This window comes from Notamacropus eugenii, chromosome X, assembly GCF_028372415.1.
Source record: "Notamacropus eugenii isolate mMacEug1 chromosome X, mMacEug1.pri_v2, whole genome shotgun sequence".
Taxonomy (NCBI): domain Eukaryota; kingdom Metazoa; phylum Chordata; class Mammalia; order Diprotodontia; family Macropodidae; genus Notamacropus; species Notamacropus eugenii.
In genome coordinates this window covers 25,234,053-25,254,861 of record NC_092879.1, presented here as the reverse complement: position 1 = coordinate 25,254,861, position 20,809 = coordinate 25,234,053, and the positions used below count along the sequence as shown (strand labels likewise).

General features: G+C 35.3%; 2 pseudogenes; both read left to right on the top strand.

Annotated features, from left to right (window-relative positions):
- The first annotated feature begins 7,977 nt into the window (after positions 1-7,977).
- LOC140515152 (beta-1,4-galactosyltransferase 3 pseudogene) lies at positions 7,978-9,245 on the top strand (annotated as a pseudogene).
- Positions 9,246-16,153: 6,908 nt separating this feature from the next.
- LOC140515155 (RNA-binding protein 34-like) lies at positions 16,154-17,805 on the top strand (annotated as a pseudogene).
- Positions 17,806-20,809: the final 3,004 nt, after the last annotated feature.

Genomic DNA, 20,809 nt, shown 5'->3' with positions numbered 1-20,809 from the left:
GCTGCCCCATGCTTTTAAGCATTCTTAATAGGAATGAGTGTTGTATTTTATCAAAAGCTTTTTCTGCATCTATTGATACAGTCACATGGTTTTGTTACTTTTGTTATTGATCTAATCAATTATATTAATAGTTTTCTTTATGGTGAGCCATCCCTGCATTCCTGGTATAAATCCCACTTGGTCACAGTGTGTAATCTTTCTGATATATTGTTGTAATCTCCTCGCTAGTATTTTATTTAGGATTTTGCATCCATATTCATTAGCACAATTGGTCTATAATTTTCTTTCTCTGGTTTTGCTTTTCCTGGTTTAGGTATCAGTACCATATTTGTTTCATAAAAGGAATTTGGCAGGACTCCTTCTTTGCCTGTTATTCCAAATGATTTATTTACTATTGGAATTAGTTGATTTTTAAATGTTTGGTAGAATTCATTTATGAATTCATCTGGTCTTGTTGGTTTTTTTTCCTTAGGAAGCCCAGTTATGGTCTGTTTAATTTCTTTTTTAAAAACAAGTATTTAAATATTCTATTTCCTCTTCTGTTAATCTAGGCAGTTCATATTTTTGTAAGTATTCTTCCATTTCACTTAAATTGTTAAATTTATTGGCATATAATTGGACAAAATAGCTCCTAATAATTGCTTTGATTTAATCTTTATTTTTGATACTAGTGATTTGGTCCTCTTCTCTCTTTTAAACATAATATTAGCCAATAGTTTATTTTTTTCATAAAACCAATCCCTAATTTTATTAATTCAATGGTTTTCTTAAGATTAATTTTTATTGATCTCACCTTTAATTTTTGGATTTTCAATTTGGTGTTTAATTGGAGGTTTTTAATTTGTTCTTTTTCTAGGTTTTAAAAAATTGCATACTCAATTCATTGATCTGCTCTTTCTCTATTTTATTGATGTAAGCATTTAGAGATATAAATTTTCCTCTGATTTCTGCTTTTGCTGCATCCCACAGTAGGTTTTGGTATGTTGTCTCATTATTATCATAGTCTTTAATAAAATTATTTATTGTTTCTATGACTTGTTCTTTAACCAATTCGCTCTTTAAGATGAGGTTATTTAGTCTCCCATTAATTTTTAATCTGGTCTCTTATTAAATGTTTTATTGTATTATAATCTGAAAAGCGTACATTTAATATTTCTGCTTTTCTACATCTAACTACAAAGTTTTTATGCTCTAATATATGATCAGTTTTTGTGAAGATACCATATACTGCTGAGGAATAGGTATATTCCTTTCTATTCCCATTTAATTCTCTCCAGATAGTTATCATATCTAGCTTATGTAAGATTCTTTTTATCTTCTTGATTTCTTATTTATTTTTTGGTTAGATTTATCTAGTTGTGAGGGGGAAAAGTTGAAGAGTCCCCCACTATTATAGTTTTGCTATCTATTTCCACCTCTAATTCATTTAGCTTTTCTTTTAAACATTTGGATGCTATAGCATTTGGTGCATATAGGTTTAGTATGGATATTACTTTATTATCTATGGTACATTTTAATACAATGTAGTTTCCATGTTTATCTCTTTTAATTAAATTTATTTTAGCTTTAACTTAACTGAGATCGTGATTTCTATCCCTGCTTTTTTTTTTGCATCAGCTAAAGCATGATGAATTCTACTTCAGCCCTTTATTTTTACTCTATGTATATTTCTCATTTTTAAAATATGCTTCTTGTAAACAATATACTGTCAGATTCTGGTTTTAATCCATTCTGCTGTTTCCATTTTATAGATGAGTTCATCCCATTCACATTAAAAATTATAATTACTAGTTGTGTAGTTCCCTCCATCCTATTTTTTATGTTTATCCTTCTCTCCCTTTCTGTTTACCCTAACCCTCCTCAGATGTCCAATTTACTTGACCATTGCCTCCCTAATCTGCACCCTTTCTAAGAATCTTCCCTTATCCTCTCCTCTTGCCCTTCTATTTCTCTGCAAGTTAAGAAGACTTTTATACCCTTCTAGATGTATGTGTTATTCCCTCTTTAATCCAGTTCTGATGAGAATAAAGTTCTAGCTCTACCAGCCCTCTACCCCCTCCTGCCTTCTACTGTAACAGTTCCTCCTTTCACACTTCTTTTTGTATGACATAATTGCTCCATTTTACCTCTTCCTACCCAATTTTGTTCTTTAGGATCATACCATCATATTCAACTCTACCCCAAGCCTTCTATCTATGTATGCTCTTTCAAACAACCCTAGTAATGATAACATTCTTAAGAGTTACAGATAACATTTTCCCATATAAGTAAACAGTTTGGCCTTATTAAGTCCCTTATAATTGGTCTATCATCTTTGATTTCTTATGTTTTTCCTGATTCTTATAGGTCAAATTTTCTGTTCAGTTGTGGTATTTTCCTTAAGAATACCTGAAAAGTCTTTTAATTCATTAAATAACTAATTTTTTTCCTTGCTGGATTACAATTCCACTGAGTGTTTGTAAGTTACACATTTAGAGTTCAAACAAAGGAACAAAGAAACAGTAGCTGACTGGCCAGCACAGAGGCAGTTTCCAGATAAGATACATGGGTTGCTTGAGATGTATAGCATATGAAGTCCCAGGCTGTGGCTGTGGGCGAGAAGAATCAAGTACGCTGTGGTGAGTGCAGTAGCAGAGGCCAGTGGTCACTGGTTTCGGTTCCAGGGCAGAGAGGTGAGCTGAAGCTTGTAGCCACCAGAGGTACCACAAGAATCAAGAACATTTGTGGTAATAGTGGTGCCTCAAGGCCCTCAACACCACTGCAGAAGAACACTCTTTACATTATTTTTTGGATCTGACTGGATTTCTGATCACCATAACTTGATCCTGAGTTGAATGTTAAACAGATCTGGTCTCCAAGCTATAGGTCTTGTTCCTTAGTCACGCAGGGCTAGGTTCAAACAATGTCATAAAGTTTTTTCACAATTTCCCCCTTTTTGAGCTTAAAGTCCAACATTTCTATATTAGCAGAAACATAATTACAAAAGCAGATATTTAGGTTAAAGTTTAAAATAACTTGAGTTAATGGAGGCATCTCCTCCACTGCTCATCTTATCAAGAGCTTGATAGAATTCTTTTAAGGAGTGATAGGGACCAGTTTGGTGGCAACTCCCAATCAGAGGGATCAAACTGAATAAATTTCAGGGGTTGTACATCAGAGGACTTAGACTTGCATCAGTAAATAAGTGTACTACACAATACAGGGAGATTTCCCAGACATTGAATCAACATATATAGCCACAAGTATCACAAAAAAAGTTTTTTTCAAAGTATAATCCCATTCCTTCAATGTCATGAAAGTTGAACAAATTTATACATTCCTTAAGGAAACAAACCTAGTTAAACAGATTCTATAAGCAAACTAATTACAAATTAAAGTACATTTAGATTACAAATTAAACGACATTTAATCTATTTCATCTTGAGTATTAGTTGTCACATGTAGTTGGTCTCATACTTGGAAACATTTTTCCTTGGAGATTCTGGAATAAGCCTCATTCCTAGGGCAGTTGTGGAGGGGTGTTCCTCTTAAATTGGCTTTCTAGTAACTAGTTTATGTGGGGAAAACCAGTTTAAACCTTATGGAGATAGCCTTATACTTATCCTTTTGTCATTGTTTTTAATAGAAACATTTAGAAGCATATCGAAGAATATACATATATGTATTCATTTTTAGAGATAACAATTTTACTGCTTTTCTCAGAATGAAGCTTATACATTAAAATTTAAAACTTTTACATCTTTATTGTATGACATTTTTGTCCCAACTGTTCATCCTCCCTTTGAAAATATATCATCCTCAAATCATCCCAGAGGGAATGAGATTCTTTAACAGCCTAATCTTACTCAGACAATTCTTGCTTCTTGTAAGTGGACCATTCTGTAGATCTCTATGTAAAGCATTCCTTATGTAATACAATTTGCCACTGATGTGGGGAAGGGAGAAAAAGAGGCAGGAAGGGGACTGTAGGCCCATATAGGGAGAAGGCATCACACAGTTTAAGGACACATGGGGGCCAGAGATAGAGAAGCAAGAGCAGGAGGAGGAACATACAGGGGCTAGGGCCAACCATGTGGAGGCCTGGCTGGAACCAAGAGAAAGAACCCATGGTGGGGTAAGAGACACATGGGGGCTGGATACAGACAGAGATAGGAGAGGATGGGCAACACATGGGGTTGGGGACAGACATGAGGTGATGGAGTACAGACAGAAGATAGACATGTAGGGCCAAACATGTGGGCGGGTGGTAGGAGTGAGGCAAAGGTCTCCTTTCTCAGCTCCCAAGGTCTCAAGCACAGGGTCCGGCAGCAGTGGTGGCAGTCTCTCCAGGTGTTCATTCTTCTGCTTTCACTTGGAGGTTTTTTTGGTGCGGGTAGGGGGAGGCTGCAGAATGCTGAGCAGAGGGGTAGAGTGAAGAGAGAAAGCACAGTACTGTACAGTAAAGTTAACATGGATGCTTTTTTGGAATGCAGATTTCTTTCAGAATTCTTTACATAAAGCAAAATTTGCATAATGTGAATTTATCTAAAATGAGAACAGTCTACGTGAATATATAACTATTAGTGATCTCAAATTCAGAATAGTAACATTAAAAACAGGAAAATCTTTTACACTTGTATCCCATGGTAACTCAGAGCTGTTGAGAATTGCAGCAACAGTATTAATCATATTATATATATGTATATATGTATGTATATAGATATACATATATATGTATATAGATATACATATATATGTATATGTGTGTATGTATGTGTGTGTACCTATATCTCTATATCTTTCCTTGTTATAGAAATTTGCTATAAAAGGAAATGTTTATAATAATATCAAGACTTTCCTTTCAGGGTCTGAGTCATAGTTAGCCTTTACTTTGGAACACCCAATCACAAAGCATAGTTTCACATTATTCAAAGGGTACCATAGCCGTTATTATAATTAGCCAGGGGGAAAATTTTCTTGTTCATAAGGAAATTGCACAGTGGAGAAACTAAGTCAAGAGGATCCCACCATCACATTTGTGAGGTTGTTCTCTCAACCTTCTCAGGCACAGACATCTGCTTGTAGCAGTTCTCAGCTTGCATTCCCTGCACTTGGCATTTTCCTTAAATGATAGATTGTTGACTTAATGACACTTCAGACAATTATACCTTAAATCAGAACCCAGAATATAACATTACAGTCCTAACAGATGTTTTTTCATGTTGTTGCAATAACAGTTAACTATGAACACATATGAGTCTTATTTATCCTTTCTAGTTCAAATCTATCCTGGAGCAGACATCAGTCATTAGAAATTAAGAAAATAATCACATTCTGTGATTATACACATACAGTAAATACATGATAGTTCACTGGAAACCCTGAAAAAAACACTGACCCCTGTAAGCCTTAAAGCTGATAGATATCCATATCTGAAGGTATTGTATATTAACCTCTAAGGTCAAAATAAAAATTTTAATCTGAGATCTATTGATACTAAGTTGACTCAAAGATGTAACTGTAATATATACTATTGCAAGTGCATTTTCATAATTTTTCATATGCACTTGTCAAATAGTCTATTAGATAAGAATCACTCTATAAATAAACTTGTAAGTCTCTTTACTTTGACTGTGAGAGATCCTGGTTTCTCCTTCATTATTTTAGAATTTCATAACATTCTTTCAGCAACTTCCTTCAGAGTTATTTAGATTTATGACCTCACTAAGGCTGAAGATCCAGGGGACTGAAAATCTCGTAAATCTCCAAAGAATTTCTCAGATATTCACAAAGTCTATGTTACTTTCTCAAACTCTTAATAATTACATTATTATTATTTTAAAGCAAAATATGTTCAATTAAATACTTGGCATTTAAAAAAGCCATAATAGCAACAGTTTCTGTCAATTTTCCAATGATATAATTGTATCATCTTCTAGGTATCAATTTTTAAATTAACAGAATTTTGTATAAGAATACAATGATTTTCCTAAAATCATAGTACAAGAAAAACTAGAAGCTTAACAATGATACAAACAGTGTTATGGATTTTTAAGATGTGCCACAGAACATTTTGTCAGTCAAATAACATCAAGTCAGTTGAATGCATGTCTGAATCTTCTTATGTGGAAAATCACTTCATCCATCTATCAATTTGGCATTCTATACTAATCACATTAAAAAACCAGTATAGAATAACACTTAATTCTTATTCATGCAGTTTCTAAATATATCACCTTAATACCAAATGTTAAGTGGATTTTCAATCAAGGTCAGATCTACCTATAGAGACTTAATTAAGCATCACAATTATTTCACTTTAAATGGACTGTTGTAATTTAGTTTAAGACAAATTCAATCAAATCAGCTGTGAATTTACAACCACAAATGCTATCATTCAAAATCTCAATTTTCTCAAGGACCATTAGCTTACAGCACCTCATATTTAGAAAGCCCATTGCTTTCAGTTAGGTCAGTGGTGGCAGTCTCCCATTCTGCTGTCTTTTTCAAACATTTTAGCATTTACAAAATTCTTCAAACCATATTGTGGACATTTATGGCAAATACATCACATTTCAGTTATAAATTTAGTCTTGATATATAGTTTATAATGCCATAAATTTCTACAAACTAGGAAAAAAGTTTTCCCTTCTTTGCTTCTCTGTCTTCATTTTTGTAATCCTAGCTGGTCAGTGCTGAAATGACAGAGAGAAAGTATCTTGCAGTTTTTTTTCTTCTTAGTGAAAGCTAATGTCCCAGTGATAGTCTGAAGTGGAGTAAGTCCCTACTTACTGGGATGGAGAATTTAGCATCAGGCTACAGAAACATGGGATAATTGTTTCAAGTATGAAACTTCATTAATCTTTCCCAGCATTAAACTGTCTGGCTGCAGTTTTTTACATAGCGGTCTTTATGACTGGCTGCATTTTCTCCTTAGAAATCTTCCAAGGTAGCAGAATCTGCAAATACTAGATATGATGTAAGACAAAGGTTTTCCTGAGAAGCTTGTAAGGAAAGTAGAGAGAAAAAGACGGATGCCCTACTGTTGGGTTATAAGCATTTGTCTTGGGAAATGTGTGACATTGGACAACTGTTTATTTTGACTGGTACATGTATGAGCTTCCCTTATTAACCTAGATCATCCTAAGTGAATGAGTGACTTATGTTAACTGATCATTTCATCAGGTTGCTCAATCAACTAGATGGATAAAGGATCCCCTCTTTGTATTTCATGTGGTTCAATTGACATCCATTGTGTTTGAGTCCTGGATCATAGTTCCATACGCACCGGGATATCAGGGCAGCTGCTACTAGTATAGTCACAGACACAATGGTCACAGGAAGGTTGAGGGAAATACAGGAAAAGAAAAAAGGAGAGACAAAGATAGAGATATCTACCAGAGGATTATTGGCCAAATTTAACAGATTTAACTGGTTACTCAGTCCAAGAGGACTTCATTTGCCAATAAGCATGGTTAGGCCAGTTCTAACCTTACTCTGAGTCATGCCACAGGTCAAGGTGTCACAAAATCCCTTACATTATGTAGAATTCAAACAAAGGAACAAGAACTATATTCCACTCAAATCCTCAGATTGCTCACCTGGTTCTTGCCATGAAGATTGATCCTATCTAGGTCAACTCCCACCTCTTAGGTCAACCATCAGAAATCTCACTTCTGAAACCATTATTGATGAATGTTTCAAGTGTGAAATATTCATGACATTATTTCAGAACAGAAACAGTTTAGAGAGAAGCTTATTAAGTCATCTGGCAGAAGGGAGAGCTGAAAAAAAGGGGTGGCCCACTCCTCCTGAATGTCTTTAAGTTATATGTTATCTTGAGTTCTAAAAAAGATGAGCTCTGTCCCCTCCCCTCTACAGTGGTGGTGGCAGGTTTTTTCCCAGCTCTTAGGACAGTGATAAAGGGGACATAAAAGAAGGCTAGGAAGCAAGGATTGGTAGTGCGGAGGGCTCGGCGTGGGCCCAGGTTTTGGAGGATGCCTCACAGACCCTCCAGGACCCTTTGAACTCCCTGTATCCCTTTAAGTGACAGCCTGAGTGCAGTCACACTCTAGGATGTTTCTTCAGATTCTAGATTGGCCTTTCATGCTGACTTTGCTTGTGGACTCCCAGCTGGCTGTCATGATATACTTGTTCCTTGGTTGTTTGTGTTCCTTGGCTCCTGTGGCTTTGGATACTTCACTCTACTTCTCTGAACACTCTCCACTTCTAGTGGGTCTTGTGTTAGTATCCTCTAACCCAGTGTCATCAATGGCAAAGATTTTGGAGAGGAACCCCCAAGAAGAGCTAGGGGCTATTACCATCTAGAAACTGTAAGCCTTGATCTCTCACTGTCATCATTGTGCTACATTAAGCTGAGGAGCCCTATCTTTGTCTGCTGCTTTACCACCTGCATGCTTTTCTGCAATGCTAGCAGCTTGCCTTTGGCATCTATATCATCTACCAGGCTGGAAATAGAACATTTGACAGGGGAAAGTTGCTGAATGGGGGGGTATAGGAGGCTCTTTGTGATAAAGAATAGGACTGCCTGTTTCTGAATGATGTGGACTTGCTACCTGAAAATGATTACAGTCTTTATGTGTGTGACCCTGGGATGGGGGGGCAGGCATGTCATCGTTGTCATGAATAAGTTTGGATATAGCCTCCTGTACTCACAGTACTTTGAGGGGGTTTTCTCATCTCTTACTCCTGATAAGTGTCTGAAGATGAGTAGCTTCCTTTAATGACTACTGGGGTTGAGTGGACAGAATGATGGTATTGCCACCAGAGTTCATCTAGCTTGTATGAAGATCTCTTGACCACTCACCTCTGTGGTACACTGCAAGGTGGTGAAATGAAGAAAATTCTCACAGGTTTGTCCTCTTGAATCAGACATAACGTTCATGGATACAGGATGAGATGAACTCATTGACATACTGATTGCTGACTCAGGAATTGGACCCACTTCACACCAATATTGCAACAGACATTGAGGTTGATCCCCTGTGGCCCCAAACCTCCCTCAGGTCCCAAGTGGTTCCTCTAAGGTCTTTCATCATGAAATGCTATGGCACCAGCCCCTGGCACAGTCTGGCCCTCTGTTTATGTTTTTTTCTAAAAATATTCTACAGAATGGGCCCCCAAAACTCACTAAGATGTTTCAGCATTTATGAAAACATTCAGACCACAAATTGGAAATCCACAGTAGAGAAATTACATTTCAGTCACAAATTTAGCTTCTAACTAACTAACAACTCCATCAATTTCTGCAGACTAGTGTAAAAAGATTTTTTTTTCTTTCTTATATCTCTTTTCTGCTCCCAACTTATCCAGAGTCAGAAATGCAGAGAAAGATCATATATTTTTGAAAACCAAAAGTTTTCACTCTTTACATCTTTTTTCCTTTGGCTTATCAGACCACAGGAAAAAGGTTGGTTGGGTTTACCAAGATGTACTACAGAAAATGCTAACAACATATTTGGCATTACACAGTATAACACTTATGACTTCAAATTACCAATGGTCTTTTTTTTTTACTCCTAATTAAAATGTGGATCTCCCATAAATTCTTACAGTAGATAAATTTGTCAGGATTGAAACTCCCATCATCTGGGTATTGCCAGAGTGTCCATGAATCTTCATATAAAATGAGTTCATTTTCTGGTTTTGGCCTGATAATATTTAATATAAATTTTGAACTTAACAAGGGCTAGAGCTTGAATTAAACCTGGACCTGATAGTCTCATTGTTCTCTGAAGTAAACTCAGAGAATGCCTCTTCCTATGTCAACAGAGCCAGATGGGGCTGGCTTAGCATTCCTTACAAGACCTTTAACCCAAGACACTTTCTTGAATAATGGGATGTTTTCCATATCTTAATATTTTGTGGATATATACTATGTTATGGCATGTTAATGGTAAAGAGAGCACAGACATCCTGGGTTGTAATTTCAATTGAATCTTTATCAACTCTGTTAAAAAAGCCCTTTCCTATGTCAGCAGTTTCAAAGACCTGTTTATGACAGGATGCCTACAATGAGAGTGGTGGGATTTTCTCCCTTATCGTGTGTCACAGAGACATGCTACAGAGAGGAAATTCACACAGCCTGGAATCGTAAATTCCAACTGACACTACTTTGTTAATTGTCTTATCTCACTAAATTTACAATTTGTTCAGCTAAGAGAGTTCCTTTCTCATGGTAAAATGTATTTAAGCTTAACCATTCCTGTACTGAGCAGCCAGATCCAATCCTGGCTCTGTGGATCCATGTACTGTTAACTTTAAAGGGAATAATAAAAAATGTATGCATTTAGCCTGTTGCCTTTTCTTAACCAAACTTTCAGGTTGATAGGCTATAATAGTGAAAAATGAAAATAAATGTTAGCAACCTTATACTGGTCTCCCGACAACTAACAAGATTGGGATTGTAGGCAAGTCAGCTCATTCAATGAGGCTGTCTCTAGGCACTGCTATATATACAAGAGTGCTGTTGCTAAAATCATTCTGGGAAGAAGTAGGTGTCTCCCCCTACTCAGGGTCCAGGTCACTGGATCATTTATCCCCAAGACACATAGGGAAACTCTAGTCCTGAGACACACAGAACTCCTCCAGAACTTCTCCCTTTGAGGTGACTTTTCATTTTCAACCTAGGTTATATCTAGGCCCTAGAGGTCCTGAAACACACAGGACTCTTCCAGAACTTTGTCTCCAAGTGCAAATTATTATTATTTGAGTCTGTGCCTTGACCCTAAAATACTTGGACCAGCAATCTGAAAAACAGATTGAAAAAAAAATGCAGACAGTATGCCCTTCACGCAACATGAAACCTGTAGGTGATGATTACTCCCCTCTAAATTTCTTTAAAGGGTTCCCAAATAGTTGTGCCTAAAGACTTTAGTCTAATGAGGATTATTTGGCTAATTGAACTGACTTATATTGTCATTGTTATTCTAGTATCCTGCCAATTGTTTTGTGACTGTCCTCTGGCCTAAGGAAGTCCCTCCTGGAAAGACAAAGGGAATATATGAAAATGTTGATGATTTATGGAAGTTTATTTTATATCCTGCAACTTTGCTAAAGTTGTTTCGGTTAGTTTTTTAGTTGATTCCCTAGAGTTCTTAGCACCATCATGTCATCTGGAAAAAAGTAATAGTTTTGTTTCCTCATTGCCTAATCTTATTTCTTCAATTTCTTTTTCTTGTCTTATTGATATAGCTAATATTTCTAGTATGATATTGAATAATAGTAGTAATAATGGATATCCTTGCTTTGCTCATGATCTAATTGAAAAGGCTTCTAGTTTATCCTCATTACAGATAATGCTTGGTGATGATTTTAGATAGATACTACTTATCATCTTAAGAAAAGTTCAGTTTACTCTAATGCTTTCTAGTGTATTTTTTAAAATAGGACTGGGTATTGTATTTTGTCAAAATCTTTTTCTGCACCTGTTGAGATAATCAAATGATATTTGTTACTTTTGGTATTGATGTGGTCAATTATGTTTATGGTTTTCCTAATGTTGAAACATCACTGCATTCCTAGTATAAATCCCACCTGGTCATAGTGTTTAATCTTTGTGATATATTACTATAGTCTCTTTGCAAGTATTTTATTTAACATTTTTGCATCAATATTCATTAGGGAAATTGGTATATAGTTTTGTTTATCTCATTTTGCTGTCCTTGTTGTAGGTATCAAAATCCTGTGTCATAGAAGAAATTTTGTAGGAGTCCTTTTTTACCTGTTTTTTCAAGTATTTATGTAGTATTTTAATTAATTTTCTTTAAATATTTGGTAGAATTCACTTGTAAATCCATCTAGTCCTGGAAATAGAATTAATAATGCATAGAGAAAAAAAATTGAAAAAGTCATAAATGAGCATTCTGTTTTCTCTTCTGTTAATCTGGCTAATTTATATTTTTGCAAATGTTTATCCATTTCACTTTGTCAGTTTTATTGGCATGTAATTGGGCAAAGATAGTTCTTAATAATTGTTTTAATTTCACTTTTTTTGGTTGTACATTCATCTTTTTCAATTTTGATACTGGTAATTTGGTTTTCTTCTTTCTTTTATAAATCTAGTTAGTCAATGGTTTATCTATCATATTTTTTTAATTATAAAATCAGTTTTCAGTTTTATTTATTGGTTCAATTTTTTTTCTACTTTCATTTTTATTAATCTCCATTTATTTTCAGGATTTGTAATTTGTTGTTTAATTGAGGATTTTTAATTTGCTTTTTTTCTAGTTTATCTTTTTTTTTAGTTGTAGGTCCAGTTAATTGATTAGCTCTTTGTTTCTTTTATTGACTGCATCCCACAAATTTTGGTATGTTATCTCATTATTGTCATTGTCTTTAACAGAATTATTGATTATATTTATGATTTGTTCTTTGACTCACTCATTCTTTAGGATTAGGTTATTTAGTTCCCAATTCATTTTTAATCTACTTAAAATGTAATTTTCATTGTATTATGGTCATAAAAATATGCATTTAGTATTTCTGCATTTTGTCAAATTTTATGCCCTAATACCTGGTCTATTTTTGTGAATGTCCCATGGTCAGCTGAGAAATAGGTATGTTCCTTTCAATTCCCATGAAATATTCTCCAGAAGTCTATCATATCTAACTTTTCTAAAATTTTATTCATCTTCCTAATTTCTCTTATTTATTTTATAGTTAGATTTATTTAGGTCTGAAAGGGGTAAATTATGGCCCTCTACTATTATTATCTAGTTTTTCCCCTAAGTCATTTAACTTTTCATTCAGGTTAAGGCAGTGCAAGAAAATTTTTTCTCAGAAAATTTTTTTTTCTCAATTTTTCATCCAGCTAATGTAATACACTTTTTACCTTTCCTCATTGGCTGTGTTTCAAGATCTGAATTTTAAATTAGAGTATCAACATGGCACTGAGAGAAATTATATTGAAACGTGTTGCAGTTCATACCCTCCATATATTTTGATGTTAATTTTTAAATTTATCACTCCCCAAAATTGGACCTCTGAGCACAGAAACAAAACTTGTTCTTAGCAATGGTATAGTGTATTCTTAGGACCATCTGAGCTATGATAACCAATGTTGTAAGGGCCCCAGCAGCTCTGACACTGTGCGATTTTTATGGTCAAAGCTAGTCCTGAAGTTGCAGGTTCTAATGGCTTTGCAAGCTCTGATATTTCTTCTTCTAAGTGCCCTCCCAATTCTGATATTCCTTTTTCTATGGCTTCTCCTAGGCCTGACATATGTTCAGATCTTACAGAATCAAGACAGTGTCAGTTCTCTGGCTCTGATCAGTTCCTTCCAGGTTTGATAATCTAGGTACAAAGGTCCCATCCAGCTCATGCCTCATGAATTCTAAGTTGCCTCCAAGCTCAGACACTCTATGTTGGTAATACCTTCTCATATTCTGGATACTACATAAATTCCTAGTTCTGATATTCAGAGCCTGGACTTCTGTCCAAGCAAGAAATTTTCCATTTTATACTCTACTCATCCTCTAATATATACTCTTGAAAGGTACCTCCAAGTCAGAGCTTCTGTTTTCTAAAGACTTTGCCAGCCTACTTATTTCATGTTCAAAAGCCTTCCTGCCCTTATATGCTGGTTTTTTTCCTTTTCACTTATTTAATTAGTTTTAGCATATTAAATGGTGTATATTTATTAGCAGTACAGTTATTTAAAATCACAAGTTGTTTCTCTCCTGAATCTTTCCTACTTACCTTAATTTTTTAAACAAATAAACTATTTTATTACTAATATATTTGAATTTATGATTGTGCCTACTTGTACAAAGAATAGATTCCATATCTTTAGGTTTTAGGAATATAACTTCCCCACTTCCTTTACAAAATTTCCAGTATGTGAAACTGAATGATGTTAGTGATTTCATTCAACTTCACAGAAATTTTTGTAAAACTCATTTCTTAGCATGAACAAATAATACTCTAATAGTTTGCAATGTACATATCAAACACTCATATCACTGTCTGAAAATTGCTCTATGCTTGCTTTTTAAAATTAATTAATTAATTAAATTTTAGTCTGTGTTGGTGCAGCCCACACTGCAATGTGCTCCTCTCTCAGACTGGTGCAACAGACCTCTCCTGTCGACCTTCCAGGTTATCTTGAGCTGGAAGTTTGTTTTGCTGTGCTATTTTGTGGGTTCTACTGCTCTACAATTTGTTTAGAGTCACTTTTTTACAGGTATTTGGAGGGGTTTGGGGGAGAGCTCAGGAAGTCCCTGCATTTATTCCACCATCTTGACTTTGCCTCCACTTACCTTAATTTCTAAAATAAATAGAGGCAAATAGAGTACTATATAGTACTATGTAGAGCTTTCTTACCCCTTGACACAGGATAAAATTACCTTTTGTCAGTTCTTTCTCTTTTTTCCTTTAAATTCAGATTATGATTGTTATATTCGAGCTTCCTCTTTGGCTTTCTCATTCTGGACATAAGTTTTAATTCAAAAGATCACCACTGTGTTAATACAAATTATTCTGTAATGAAACTTTTCTTATACCCCAAACAAACTTTTAATTGTTGTTCAACTTTACCTTTTCTGCCCTGTAACTTGCAGCTCTGGGCACAGAAAAACACATTTCCCAGAATTATATTGTATGCTCTCAGATAATTTATATTCTAAGAAACCTCCTGGCTCTGACACTGTGTGTTTTATGGGCCAAACTAGCCCTGAGATTATATGTTCTAAGAGCTTTCCTGGTTCTTCTAGCCTTTCCTCTATGTTCCCTCCCAGCTCTTCTCTATGGCTACTCCAAGGCCTGCGTATTCTATGTGTTTATGTCCCACAGAATCAAATCATTTCTGTTCTCTGGCTCCTGTCCATCTCTTACTTTCTGTTATCTACATTCTCTTACAAGTTTGATATTCCAAGTTGGAATATTTAGCTCAGGCCCCATTGATTCTAAACTGACTCTAGGCTCAGACATTGTGTTGGACATACCTCCCCAAATCTCATATTCAGGCTTCTTTATTGACTCCCAGTTTTGTTGTTCAGAGCCTGGACTGCTTTCTCACTACTGACATTTACCATTGTGCTGATATAAATGTACTGAATACATGTTGCATCTTCTATACTAAATATTCTTTAAAAATTTTTACTTGTCCCTCACTTTACATTTAAGTCTGAGCAAAAAAATAAAACTCTTTGCATCTGAGGTATGTGTGTTCTCAGGACCATTAGAACTTTGATAATCTCTATTCTGTGATTATTCCCAGCCTACACTCTGAAGTTTTAAGGCCACTTCTAGTCTGGAACTTGGGTGTTCTAAGGACTTTCCTGGCTCTCATATCACTTTTTCTACCCGCCTTGCCTGCAAATATAACCCGTGTGTTCACATCCCATGGAATCAAACAATATGTGTTCTCACACTCTGGCCATTTTTAACTTTCTATGTTCTAAATCCCCCCTTACCCCACTCTGCCACCTTTGATATTCCAGGAACCAAGGCTCCATCTTGATCAGAAACTCTTGATTCTAAGTTACCTCCAAACACAGACATTTTAGGTTCTCCATGCCTTCCAGGGTTCTGACTTCTCTGTCCACTTCCAGTTTTGTGATTTATTTGAAGCTTTGTCTGTCCTCCAGTATATTCCCTTGAAAGCTACCTCTTAGTGAGACATTCTGTTTTTTAAAGACCCCCACAGCTGTATTGTTTTGTGGCTAAAGGGCTCACTTTCCTCTGATATTCTAGGGTAGTTTTTTTCTTTTTCAGTTATCTAATCAGTTTTAGTATATTAAATTATATATATATGTATGTATGTATTTGCAATTCAATTTCTGGAGAGCACAAATTGTTTCTTTTAAATTTTGTGGATTTTATTTTTTGAATGAATATTGACCAAAAATATATATTGATATCTACAGAAGCTTTAACCAAGCAAGAGACTGCAAACAATTACTGTGTTGTCTGTTATTCTTTTCCTTTTTCTTTTTAAAAATAGGACCAGATTAGGGACTGTATGTTCGTTTTTTAACTTTGTGTGATTCAGGACATGAGAGTTAAATCAGAGGATAACCATAAATTATACTGACATAAATGTGGCATCCTATATCCTAAATATATTTTGTTATTGTTACTTAAGTTTATTTATCATTCCTCAAAGTTTGCTATTATGAGTACAGAAACAAAACTTCCTAGCAATCATAATTGGGTTTTCTTAGGACCATCTGAGCTTTGATAATCTATGTGCTCTTAATAAGCTAAACTCTTCAGCTTAGCTCTGGTCAAAATTAGTCCTGAAATTGCATGTTCTGGGGGCTTCCCTAGCTTTGATATTTCTTTTCCTAAGTGCCTTCCCAGCTCTTCTGTATGGCTTTTCTAAGGCCTGACATTCTGTGTGCTCAGATCACATGGAATCAAACAATTTTAGTTCTTTGACTCTGACCATCTTTCACATTCTGTGTTCTAAAGTTCCCTCCACATTTGATAATCTAGATTAGAGGATCCTATCCAGATCAGACCACATTGATTCTAAATTGCCTCCAAGCTCAGATATTCTATGTTAGATAGACTCTCTCAAGTGCCATATTCTGGCTTGTGCATAAATTCTCACTTCCTATCATCATCATCAGTAGTGGCTAACAATTACATGGCATCTGCCATGTACCAGGCACTGTGCCAACCCTAACCATAAGCTCTTCAAGGGTGGCACAAGCCACCTGGCATCATTCTTTCACTCCACAGGTATGACAACCCATCCATACAGTTGTGAGCAGGCTAACAGTAAGAAGAGAAAATATAATGAAGATGAGATTGCAACTCACACTCAGAAAACCTGTGCTGATGTTGAACAAGCACCTGCAAAGAAAATTCTAGGGAAGAAAGAACTTTCTGATGTAGAGGAAAGGTCAGCTTTGGGATGCGCTGATCATGAAGAGGGAGAAGAAGAGGAAAATTCAGAAAAGGAAATTTCTCAAGGCTGGAAGGGAAGCAAAATAACAAATGACAAAATTCTTGATAATTCAGATTATTCATTTGAGGTAAATAAAAGAAAGAAGATTCAAGTCAGTGAGGCATAGGAAAAAGGAAGCAGTAAGAGAACGGTATTAGTGGGAGATTTACCTGTCTCCTTAAAAAAAGGGAGCTGACATCATTTTTTAAAGAGTTAGGACTAATAGAAAGTGTATGATTTTGTTCTTTAATTCCAACTAAGAGCACTTTATCCAAAAAGACTGCTGCATTAAAGCATGAAGTTCAACCTGAAGAGAAAAATATTAATGGTTATTGTTGCTGCTGAAAAGGTACTGAAATGGCGATCCGAGTGCAGAGAGATTGCGCATTGATGCGGGTGTGATTTGAACTGACCCTTCTTTGAGCATGGAGAGATCAGTATTTATGCGGAACAACCTCCCTTCCCAAACTGAAGAAGCCACTGCTCCTGAGCACTTCTCTGTGGAAGCATTCGAACAGTAAAAATTGTGAGAGACCAAGTCATTGGAATTGGCCAACGGTGTGACTGTGTCTTCTTTGAAATACCCATGTTGTGCAACTTGCTTTGAGATTAAACAACTCTGAATTAATGGGAAGAAAACAAATCAAGCATTATGGTTATAATGTCAAGGTTCAAGCATCACATGCTCCATGCAAAGTTTTGGAGAATTCCACTAGATTTAAGTGCAAACTTAATTTCCCTCCTGCAAACACAGGACAACATTTTGAAAGTGTATTTCCTATAGAAAAAGCTAATCCTTTGAAAAAGAAAAAGAAATGGGAAAACAAGTGGAAAAGGTAGAAAGCAAATGGAAAAAGAAATATTCAGTCTGAGACTTTTTTACTTTTTGGATACCTTACTGATAAAACTGTGTTCCATTAAATAAAAACAAAAATAAACAAGTATTTTTTATTTGATCCTCACAAAAACCCTGGGGGGGGGGGTAGATATTATTATCCACATTTTACCAATGAGGAAACTGAAGCAAATGAGGGTTAGGTGACATACCCAGGCTGTTAAGATTCTGAGGCCAGATTTGAACACAGATCTTCCTGATTCCAGGTTCAGCACTATATCTGAGCACTGCAATTCTCCTTTCTAAGCTCTATCCATCCTCCAGTACATTCTCTTGAAAGACACTTCTAATTCAGATATTATATTTTCTAAAGACCCTGACAGCCGTATCATTTGATGGTCAATGTCCCCTCCCTCCTCTGATACCTTGACTTGTTTTCCCCCTTTTTCTTATTTAATTGATTTTAGTAAAGACATCTCTATAATAGCAGTATAATTATTTAAGATCACAAATTATTTGTCTTGTGAATCCTGTGTACTTACCTTATTTTTTCTAATAAATATATCACATTCATCAATAACAATAGTAACATGTACAATAGCCTTAAACCCTGAAAACAAGCACGTGCTTTTACTTTTTTGTCAGTTTTTTCCTTTCATTAATTTCCTTTTAATTCAGATTAGGTACTGCATAGTAAAATTTCCACTTTGACTGTGTGATTCAGGACATGAATTTTGATTCAGAAAATGACCATTGTGCTTTTAGATACGATATTGACATATATGTTACATTTTATAGAATAAATATACTTTTTATAATGTTTTTTAAAATTTACCTTACCTTTGCAATAATTTGTTCCCCAAACGCATGCAAAAGACTCCTCAATATTGGTACTGTGTGTTCTCAGGACCATCTGAACTCTGATAATCCATATTCTAAAAACTCGAGTTTTGATATCGTGTGATTCTATGGTGAAAACTAGTCCTGAAATACTAGGCTCTAAGGATTTTGTTGTCTCTTATATCACTTATTTTCCCTACCATACCGACTCTGATATTCTCTTCTCTATGACTCCTTCTAGGCCTCATATTCTGTGTCCTCACTTCCCACAGAATCAGACAATTTCTGTTTTCTGGCTCTGGATATCTGTCATTTTCTGTGATCTAAAATCCCTCCCATGTTTGATGTTCCAGGTTCCAGGCCCCATGGATTCTAAATTGCCTCCAAGCTCAGATATTCTTTGTTGGGTTTATCATTTCAAGTCTCATATTATGGCTTCTATGTCAACTCCCAGTTCCAATATTCAGAGCCTGGAATGCATCTCAGACCCAAAATTCTCCTTTCTAAGTTCTATCCATCCTATAATATGTTCTCTTGAAAGGCAATTCCAAGTCAGATATTGTATTTTCTAAAGAACCTCTCAGTCTTGTCATTTGGTGGTCAATGTCCCCTTCCTTCTTTGATATCCTAGGATTTATTTTTCCTTTTCTCTTAATCAGTTTCAATATGTTAAATAGTATATGCATATTAACTATAAACTTATTTAACATCACAAAATTTTTCCCCTTATGAATCCTGTGTACTTACCTTATTTTTCCCCAATAAATACAGCCCATTCATTAATGACAATAATAATACTCACTGCAGGCTTACCCTTTGAAAACACTGAAGCTGTTAATTTTTTGTCTTTACATTATTTTAATCCAAATTAGCCACTGTTTTTCAAATTTTCTTTTTGGCTGTGTGAGTCAGGACATGAGTTTTAATTCAGAGGATCACCATTGTGCCTATAGATCTTATGTTGCCATATATGTTGCATTTCATATCAGAAATATATTTTTAAAATATTTTAAAAATTTAACTTTACTTCCCCATAATTTGAACCCATGAGCACATAAACATTATTACTTCTCAGCAATGATGTCATGTGTTCTCAAAACCATCTTAACTCAAGAATCTCTGTACTAAAAGCTCTTCCAGCTTTAACAATGTGTTTTATTTCCAAAACTAATCCTGAAATTGTGTATTCTAAGAACTTTGCTAGCTGCCTGTCTGGTTCTGACATTCTCTTCTCTCTAGCTTCTTGTGGGCCTGACATTCTGTGTGCTAATATCCCATAGAGTGAGACAATTTCTGTTCTCTGGCTCTGATCACCCTCCACTCTCTGTGTGATATAGTCTCTTCTAAATGTGATATTCTAGGTTAGAGATCCCTGGATAACTTGGGGTATACCGATTCTAAATTGTCTTCAAGCCCAGACGTTCAATGTTGGCCATAGCCTTTAAAGTCTATGCTCTATCTATCCTCAAATCTGTTCTCTTAAAAGACCCCTCCAAGTCAGACATTGTATTTTTAAAAGACCCCCTGGATCTGTCATTTCATGCTCAAAGTTCACTCCCTTCTCTGATATCCAAAGTTTTTTTTTCTTTTCATCTATTCAGTCAGTTTTAGTATGTTAAATGACACCTGTATATTAACAATACAATTATGTAAAATTACAGATTTTTTACTTTTGAATCCTGTGTATTTACCTTATTTTTTAATAAATATGATTCACTCATTAAAAATAAAAGTCATATGTAGAAGATCCTTACCCCTTTGAAAACACTGTATGCCATTACTTTTTGTCCATTTTTTCCCTTTTCATTGTTTTCCTATTAATCCAGATTAGGTATAATATATTCCAGTTTCCCCTTTGACTGTATGACTTAGGATCTCAGTTTTAATCCAGAACATCACCATTGTGCTTATATAAATTATATGGTCATATAGGTTGCATCTCATACCCTTAATAAACTTCTTTATTGTTCAGATTAATCTATCTTGCTTCATAAATTACAACCCTGAGTGCAGAAACAAAGTTGCTTTCAGCAATAATATTGTGTGTTCTCAGGCCTGAGTTCTGATAATCAATATCCTAAGAGCCCTTCCAACTTATTAGGACATTCAAGGTTGGAGAGTCCCATGCAGCTCAAGCCCCATTGATCCTCAATTGTCTCCAAGCTCAGACATCCTATGATGGCCATACCCTCTCAAGTCTCATATTCTGGACACTGTAACGTCCTAGTTCTTATATCACA